General features: G+C 38.3%; 1 pseudogene across 1 annotated transcript in view; it reads right to left on the bottom strand.

Moving 5' to 3' along the window:
* Positions 1-5,054, bottom strand: part of LOC148738202 (uncharacterized) — a 68,016-nt pseudogene extending 62,962 nt beyond the window's left edge. Inside the window, exons 1-5 of the transcript XR_015996804.1 lie at positions 4,807-5,054; positions 3,552-3,613; positions 2,549-2,677; positions 767-1,014; positions 13-140 (exon numbers count right to left, since the gene is read on the bottom strand). The product of XR_015996804.1 is annotated as an uncharacterized LOC148738202 (transcript). The remainder of the gene's footprint in view (positions 1-12; positions 141-766; positions 1,015-2,548; positions 2,678-3,551; positions 3,614-4,806) is intronic.
* Between the last annotated feature and the right edge of the window lie 4,030 nt (positions 5,055-9,084).

Here is a 9,084-nt window from a genome sequence, read left to right as displayed (position 1 = left end):
GCAGACTAAAACCTCATAAGCAATCACATGTCCCTCCATAGTTGGTGCCTGCCACACTGGCTCATCACCAGCAAGATCAATTCCTACCACTCCATCATTTGCAAATTCCTGGCAGAGAGACACAACCTCTTTTGACAAATCTTAAAACAAACAAAAAAATAAACAAAAATTTAATTTTGCAAATGCATACTCAATCAGCAATAAGGAAAACATTCACTTTGCTAAAGGCAACGAGTACTGAATGTCTGTTGATGTTTAGATTTCATACAATCAGGTAAATTTGTTTATCAAGAAATGCTGAGTTCTTGATTTCTAAATGACTATGTTACAAGAAACTAATTTCTACCAGTGATTTTATTTGATTATTTCAAAACGTAATCTTGTTTTTCTACTTCAAGGTGCTTGTACATGTTTCTAAATCTTTTCTCACTTAACACTAAAGATAATGGTTTGTCGAAAATTTGAGTCACACACTGTCAAATAAAATTTCATTCATTTCAACAATCAATGTGTTCAGGAGGTAGGGGAGGCAGAAAATAGACCCAGAGAGGGATCTCTGAGTCATCATAAATGCAAACTGCCACAGGGAAGGTGAAGTGGGGAAAAGCTTGGAGGAAAAGTTGTAGCAAATCACAAGGTGATCCCTTCAAATCAAGGGCCTTTTAGCTACCTGCCATAAGAGTTGGAGGCCACCACTCACTACCAATGATAAATTTCTGAGTTAAACCAGCCGAATAAAATCTATTAAATGATATTGATGTATTACCGGGCATTTGTCGCATACAACAGAGAATAGACCGTGCAATCACACCAAAATCTTCAGCTCCCTTTTTCAATCCTCTATTCACTGCTTCCACTATAGCTTTTGGGGACACTCTCTCCTGGTCTGGAAAGGCTGAGTTTTCTGTACAAAGAGCATGAGGACTGTAGTAAACTTCAAAGTACAGGACACCACTTGCTGCCTGATCTTCACAAAACTCATATGCTATTCTTTCCATCGCTTCAGTATCATTTCTGAGTTTGAAAAAAAAAAATTAAGAAAGAAAATCATTAAGTTTTATTGACAAGAGTAGGTAAATTATTGTACAGCTTTCAACTACTCAAAAACCCTTTAAAATTGTAATCTAAACTGACTTCAATCAGTTACCCCATGAAATTCCATTAGTGACCAAGACAGTGACAACACCGTATCAAACAGTTAAGGGAATAAAGGAAAATATTAGTCAGGGGTGTTATAAGCTGATCCAATACTGACTTCTCTGAGCCCACATCACAAGAATTATAAAGAAGACAAGACAATAACAAGAATTAGTATATACCAAAACAGTGGATAGCGTTAAAGGAAAGCTCTGATTGGCTAGTCAAACTCCAAATATCCTTTGCTACTTACCTCTGAGCAACTCGGGAAAAAATGGCGTCCCAGTTTGCATCGATGACAAGCGAATAAATCACTCAAATTAACGACTGTTTTAGTATATACTAAAACAACTATTCACCGCAGTGTCGGTGGTTAGTGGTGGATATTTACCTCGCTACTTTGCAGCTCAGTAAATATCCACCACTAACTACCTCCTTTTTGGTGAATAGTTGTTAATTACCAAATAAATGAGATCTTGGGAGTGAAAAAGTTAACTGATGTAATGACTGAATCAGTGCTCACAGCTATCTAAAATTCAAGATTTGAGTCTTTAATTTGAACAGTAATGATTGTTTGAAGCAGACAGATCACGAGAAAAGAGACAAATAGATTGTGTCAGTTCAGATGCATAACTGTTCCAAACTGTTCCCAGGGAGGAGTTAGGAGCGATTCCAAAATGCAAGGACAGTTTTCAAGCTGTCGATTTGTTGACTTTTAAAACCAAAAGGTGATTGACAAGTAACCTCTCTTGAGTTAATTTTTAAACAGGTAATGAGATAACCCATTGCAATGATGAGTAAAGAGAATAAACAAGTTTGAAAACTGTGGGGTGAATGTCCTTTGAAAAAAAAAAACATCAGTTTACTGTTTTTTGGGGTGAATATAAAAAAAAACAAAAAAAAACATTGTTTTTATAATAGTTCACACCATCCCACCATCCCCTTAGTTTTTCTTTAATTTCCTGAAGAACCTTTATGGGTTAATTCTGGGCCAAAATATTTTGTTTAGTAGAAGCATGTAATGCAGTACATTTCATGGAGAGGACAGTTGCATCAAAACAACAAGAAGTGGTTCTACTGGGGAGCACTTGTTCAAGGCTACATAAAATACTAACTTGAGAAACCGGCATGAGCTGTTTTGCCATCAAACTTTGCAGCAACTATATTCTGACTTGGGTATAATTAATGAGTTTATCTGGTGAAAATCATTGGAGATGCACCTGAGACTCTTTAAGTTCTGAAAATTTTCTAGTGGGGGTGGGGGCATGCCTCCAGAACCCCCCGTGTGGATGGGACCTACAGCTCTTTGTCAGGTGGCTGGTTAAAAAAGATGGTAGGAGTGTGTACAAATTATCCAAGCTTAGAGTTAAGTTCAGGTACCGTAACAGTGGGTTATGTTCATAGTACTCACCGAATAAGGGAGTAAAATACATAAAAACATCCCAGAAAACCTGCCAGAGTTCATGGTTTATTTAGGCTAATGGATACATAGTCCTTTAAAACACTCTTATCAAATGAAGGTAGCTGATAATGCTTCTTCCTGTAAGTACAACAATATGAGTTTAATATTTACTTGTGGATCTTCCTTTGCTAGTTATCTTTTGAGTCCTAAAATGGATTTCCACATATAATTATGTCCAGCCATGGTTTGTGAAAAGCAAGCCTTCAAGTATACTGTGACATCTTCACCCCACCCCACCCCCTCCCCTCCCCCTCCCTTCGACAATTCCCTCTTCTTACACTGGATTTGATATAAGCACCCTGGGAAACTACTCAACATTGGATAATCTGTGATATGAATGCTAAGGATGTAAATACTATTGTTAGAAATGATTTCAGGTTAAAAAAAGTATGATGTTTCAAGCCATAAATTCTTTAAGGTCAGAGAGATGGAATAAGGAAAAGTTTTAAGGATTATTTAACAATTATTTGCCAAAGGTGTATAATTTTTTCAGCATAACTGTTAAATTCTGAAATTACTTTTGAAGTCTGTTGTAAATTTGTTTTGTTGTTGAAACCATTCTGATACATTTGTTTTAAAGACTCGTATCAAGATAAGCAGCTAGTCTGTACTAGAATTTATCAGATTTAATTGGTTGAATCAGTAAAACCTTAATTTCTATCTTTTAAAAAGTGTTACGCCAATCTTGGTAGCATCTTTTATGCTCTTCTATGGCACTTATCACTTCTTGCATTACTTCAACAAAATGGAAGGCAGCCATTTTGAAATTAGGCGCCCCTGTGTTATAATCACCTTGTACTTGGTGATTATTGCGAGATATGATGTAATTCTTGACCAATCAAAGTGCATGTGTTTCTATAATCACCAGAGCAATTATACTAGGCAAACTGTGCCTGAGCAAGGACTATTGCAAAAGTGACCGGAAGTGATTACTAAGACTACGGTACAGTACTTAGCCAAATCAATGAGGGTCTGTATCCTAATAGCTCCATCAAGATGAACATGAAGCTCCACCTGAAAATAAAACATGCAAAAACAATAAATAGAAGTCCTGTATCATATCATTGCTGATTGTTTGATCTTGATTGGTTGGACTGATTATTACGCACATAGTAAATTCGAAAAGGAAATCAATTTTGATTCAAATTACTGCAAGGTTTGAGGAATAGAGATTTGATCAAGTCATTGGGAGTTGAATGCACTTCATAAGTAAAAGCATGTCGGTAGTTTGCCATTAAAATATAAATGGAACTCCAAAGTTTCCAACAGTGTAAACAGTTGCTGATCTTTACATAATGGGTCATTAAACAGATTAAACTTGACATGTACGATGCAACTCTCCACCATACTTACTGATTCAGTTTAAGTTTAGTGCAAGGATAATGCGTTGTTTCAGTATTGTGTAACTCGACACACGAAACAACACCTCCAGTCCCGCCCAACTTTCTTTAAACGAGGCCCAAATATGGACACAAATATGGCTAACGACTCAGTGATAAATTTTGCCAAATTACTAGCAATTTCTTTGTAATAATGACTTACTTAAAAACTATGTTTGAGCATCACGAGAGGGCAGGATCTTATAGACGCTTTTTACTTAACCTTGACGTGAAATCCAAACAGTAAGATAGTATCATCGATCGCATTGGATTAAATTAATGATCAAGATCTTGAGCACTAATTTAATCCACGTTGTAACGTGGAGTTTGAAAAATGAAAGTAAACATAACGATTAACTCGAAGCAAATTCTGACTTTCATTTGATGAAATGTACGCTTCAAGGTTAAGTCAAAGCAAAGAGATCGGACAACAAAAAAGCAATGATTTAGGAAAGAGAGTTACCCGTCACAACACGTGTAACGTGTTAATACTTATCTATGGCCCGGCAATGTAGCGTTAAACATTTGCACAGAGTAAACTCATGTCTATAGGGTAAACTTAGCAGTGAAATCAAAAATAAGAAACGCTCTTTTAGCGCTCTAAAAGAGCCTACGGTTTGTTTTTTGAATAAATAATTCAAACAACAGGGTCAGCGTACAGTTAGAGCCGGCAAAGAACGCCATGCTGAGTGGAAGTGGGAAAATTACAAGATGTAGACCGCTACCACAACAGCACTACAAAATATATTTGGTTGCTATGGAGAAATCAGCTAATGTGGTTGGTTTTTTTCAGTCAAGCCTTAAATAACTTCACCCTCACCGACTTACTTTTCACTCTGGCTGTTTAAGAGCCATCTCTGTTCAACTTCCCGGTTTTTCAACATGAACGTCTCTGCGTGTACTTCGTGACGACTGCGTGACTTTTGCGCAACTTGCCTGGTCCCGAGGAGGGGTAGACTCATCGCTCCTTGCTAAGTGGGGGAAGGGTAGGAAAGGATCCTACAGCCATGGAAGCAAGACTTGATCAAAAGTTTAATGCCAGTATTGCAGTGGCTAACATGGTAAAGATGATGTCTTTTGAGCTCGGTAATCTATGAAAGAAAGTTGTTTTAGTCTGCCAAAGAAAATTCTGGATCCCTGTGAAAAATCGAACCTTAAATAGACCTTTTGATGCTATTGGGGAGCGTTACAAGTTAGGACGGCAAAGCCAGTAAAGACATCGATCAAAATATGAATTTATATTTGTATCTTAAGCTAGAATTTTTTGAATGAGTGGATGTGTTTACCCAGAGTTAGTCTCATCCACTAACTCTGGTTTCCCGTCCCTTTCCACGCCACGCATCAAATGAAGCAAAATTCATTTGAGAAGCGTTGAGTGCCAGGTAGAAATTTGAATAATTTGCAGTCATTTCCGCTCTCGAACTACGCAAATATTTCACGTGGTTGTTTTTGCAGAGGACAGCTAAGAAATGTGGAAAGTTTTAAAACGCACGCGTTGTGCTATAGTTCGGCGCATATCAGATCTTTTGTTTTGACGTGTCCTCGTTTCCGTCACTGTCGTGGTTTGCACGGGGCAGGTGCCCTGCACAGTGCACGCTGCTAAGATAAGCAAAGTTAGCCGAGGCCGACATTCATGCTCGTGACAAAACGAAAAACGGCATCCTACTTTTATTCACTACCGATGTCAACATTTACAATCGTCCTTGTTCTTTTCATGTTCTCATTTGACGATCAAATGGGGATATATATATTTTTAATTTTGATAACCCAAGCTCGTGACCAGACGAAAAAGAACACCCTTTATCTTTCTTACAGTGACGTTTGTTGATATTTAAGACACCTATTTAAAGTTTAAATTTACTTCTATTTAACTTATATATATATATTTTTTTATTTTGGATATAATTCATGATGTAATTCTTTTTCTAACTATGAATTAAGCAATTCCACCAGTCTCCTTATTTATTTGTTGAATGATTCACAAGACTAGATAAATTTTACTCTGAATGTGTAAATAACTAGTATATTTACCTTTAAATTTCTTTGGGTTAAGTGACTAGTATATTTAGTATATAAGTAGTGTCCCCAATTAGTTTTTACACTTGTAAAGCTAAATACATTGACACTTGAATAAAGTTTTCTTTATCTTCCTTCTTTACTGAAACCAAGTGGCCTATAGTCAGAAGCACTTGTGGAAAATATATATTGGTGTAAAAAAAGCAAAACTTAAAATTTATTAATTTTCGTGGCGGTTAAGGACGGCACTATAGTATTACTTCCTTAAAATTATAAGGTGACTTTCGTTAAGAAAGCACTATAAATGAAAAGCTTAGCTGAAAATTTTCCTCAAAATATGGGAAGAAAATTGAGTCCGTAAACGCATTCTTATATCAAGCGATATTGCTAGATATCATAATATATTATTTACCTACGGTGAAATATAGTGATAAAATCAATTCTCTCACCCAGTCTTTTTCATCAAAAGAGTCTCGTGTAATGCGAGTTTGGGAGTTTTGAAAATTAATTCAAGCATGTATTCCACGTTCCTCTTTCGGCTCTGTTTGCTCTTGTAGTGAAACAGCAATGTTCGCCATTGTATTCCAGTCTCTGTAACTCATAGAAGAAGAGGTTACAACATGAGGGATAAATTTTTGGATCCGATCTATCAATGGATGGGCGATATCCGTATCTTCGATCAGCCCAAACTTTTCCCTTTGGTAATACAAGGGTGTCCCTCGCAACAGCATCAGAGGAAAAGCGACGAGCGAGCCATCCGTCGTCTCTTGAAGCTTCAGTATAGTCTGCTGAAAACTCTCGACGGTTTGCAGGGGCAAGCCAAAGATGAGGCTGACTTCGTGCTTAATTCTACGTTGATGAACAAGAGCCAACTTTTCTAAAACTTTCTCAGCTAACTTGTAAGTGTTGGCATTACGCACTCGCTCAATATGCAACAGTTCTTCGGGGTCGAGCGTTTGAACACCAAACTCTAGAACCACTTCAGCTCCTGTGGTATTGCCAAGCGACTCAACCTGATCTAAAAATGTCTTCGTGACTCTTTCAGGCCTACACTGGAGGCTGATTTTTCCAGAAAATCTGGCGCGTTCTAGAAAGTCAAGTACCATGTTCCCGTTCAGCGTGTTAAAGGTGGGATCAAGCACAGCGAGATCCCGGACATTATTGTCGACGAACCATTCGATTTCCGACAGAATTCGATCCCTTTGCGAGTGCTGGATTTTAGTTCAGCTCTTATTAGCCGACGAAGAAGGCGATGGATCTCTGTGCTGGCAGAATGAGCAGCTGTAAGGACAGCCACGGGTCGTTTCCCAGCGCATGAACTGCTGAGGCTCCAGCGTTCCGTCGAGGAAAGGCGACGAAAGCTCGGATAATTTGGTGGACGTGTGCAAGCCCTTGTCTGGAGTATTTGCTAAGTGGACCCCTAGGATATTTTCCTTCCCTTGGGCTAGTTCTAGCACAGCTTGTTCCGCATATCCCCGTATGAATACGTCTCCTTCTGGGTAGTACTTCTCTAGCTGCCCTTTTCCGACGTAAGACACTTGAGGACCTCCAATAACAATCCGACCAGGGTAGTCATAATATTTCAGCTCCTTTACAATCGTTTTGAGGAAAGGCTCGTTCCAAACAAAGCCTCCAAACATGAGATCATATTCCGAATCATTGTAGTGGCTCCAAATCGTGTCAAGGATATTTCTTGCCAACGGATACACTTGTACTTCTTGAGCGATATTGTAGGTGTGTGCATTGTACTCGATTTTGTTGTGGTTCAAATGGCTGATTATACTCGCCACACCAAGCGACAATCGCGGATCCTTAGGCCTAATATGATCGAGACTTATCAGTATTGGAATTCTAGATCGTAGCATTTGCTTTCCTGGGCTCCTGGTTCAATGCCTTCGTTGAAACGAACTACGATTTAAACCAACGACTCCAACGATTTTGTTTTTCCATAGCGTCATTCGATTTCATTACTCGGAAAAAGCGGAAGTAACGCGCGCGAGCTCCTCGAAGGCGTAATAGCTGCCACAGGCAGACCAATATGATTGAAAGGCTGTGAGTGGAAGCCGAGAGCATTGTTGACAACTCGTTACGTCCACAGGCCAATACTAAATGATGACGGGAATTCCGGTTAATGATCGGATTTACAAGAGAAAAGGACCATTCCTATGCCCACTTAAGACTCTCCATTTTATTCTCGAAAAAGATGGCCGCCGCTCAAAAAGTCGACTTTGATAAAAAGAAACCGAAATCATGAATGCAGGCCCCTTAACAAATCACCGCCGCACATTACATCATCGGCAGCTACTCAGGGAAAATATATTGAAACCCCAATGTCAAAACCGAAAAATGGACGATTTTAAGCACGAAAACTGAAAAGATCTAATGTAAAAAAAATATGGCCAAATTCCCCGCGAAACCTGACCCAATAGGCCATTTTCGATATCCTTAAATTGAAACTTGGCTCCAAGGCTTGGAGAAATAAAACAAAAGAAATCACATCGAGCATTAGACATAAATAATTCATTTCTTTTTTGATTCTCCTAAGACCTGGAGCCATCTTTGTCGGTGCAGCATTCCCACTTTAGTGATTTCCTTTTGCGTTCCTGCTTACATTTTTTGCGTTTTGCACACGCGTTTTCCTATTAATTTTCGCATTTTTTCACTCACGTTGATTTATACTCTGTTAGATTTTTTTTTTATAATTTTGCTTTGTTTAATTTCGTTTTGTATAAGCTTCTCGGTAAAACTTCATTGCGATAAGCTCACAGTTTTTTCCGTTGTTAGTGTCCACATATCATACGACGTTTGCAAGTGTTTTTCCTTGCCCCTTTGCTTTCCTTTGTTGTTTACGTTTTTCTATTCTTTATACTCGTATTTGTAATAACTTGCAATTATTTGTTCCTTTATTAGCAACCGCGATCGACCGTGATGTAATAAAGTTAAAAGTGCTCGTTGAAACCGGACTTGTTGGCATTTACAATCTTAATATACCTATAATAGCCTATTCCTCGTTTCATTGTTTTCTTAACGACGAAATCATTGCCTGTTTGAAGCTAACTTTCAAAGGGCCATTACGCATAGGGATTCAAT

This window comes from Stylophora pistillata, chromosome 2 (genome assembly GCF_964205215.1).
Source record: "Stylophora pistillata chromosome 2, jaStyPist1.2, whole genome shotgun sequence".
NCBI classification, from domain to species: Eukaryota; Metazoa; Cnidaria; class Anthozoa; order Scleractinia; family Pocilloporidae; genus Stylophora; species Stylophora pistillata.
Note: the sequence above shows the minus strand (reverse complement) of the source record. Positions and strands in the feature narration are given on the sequence as shown.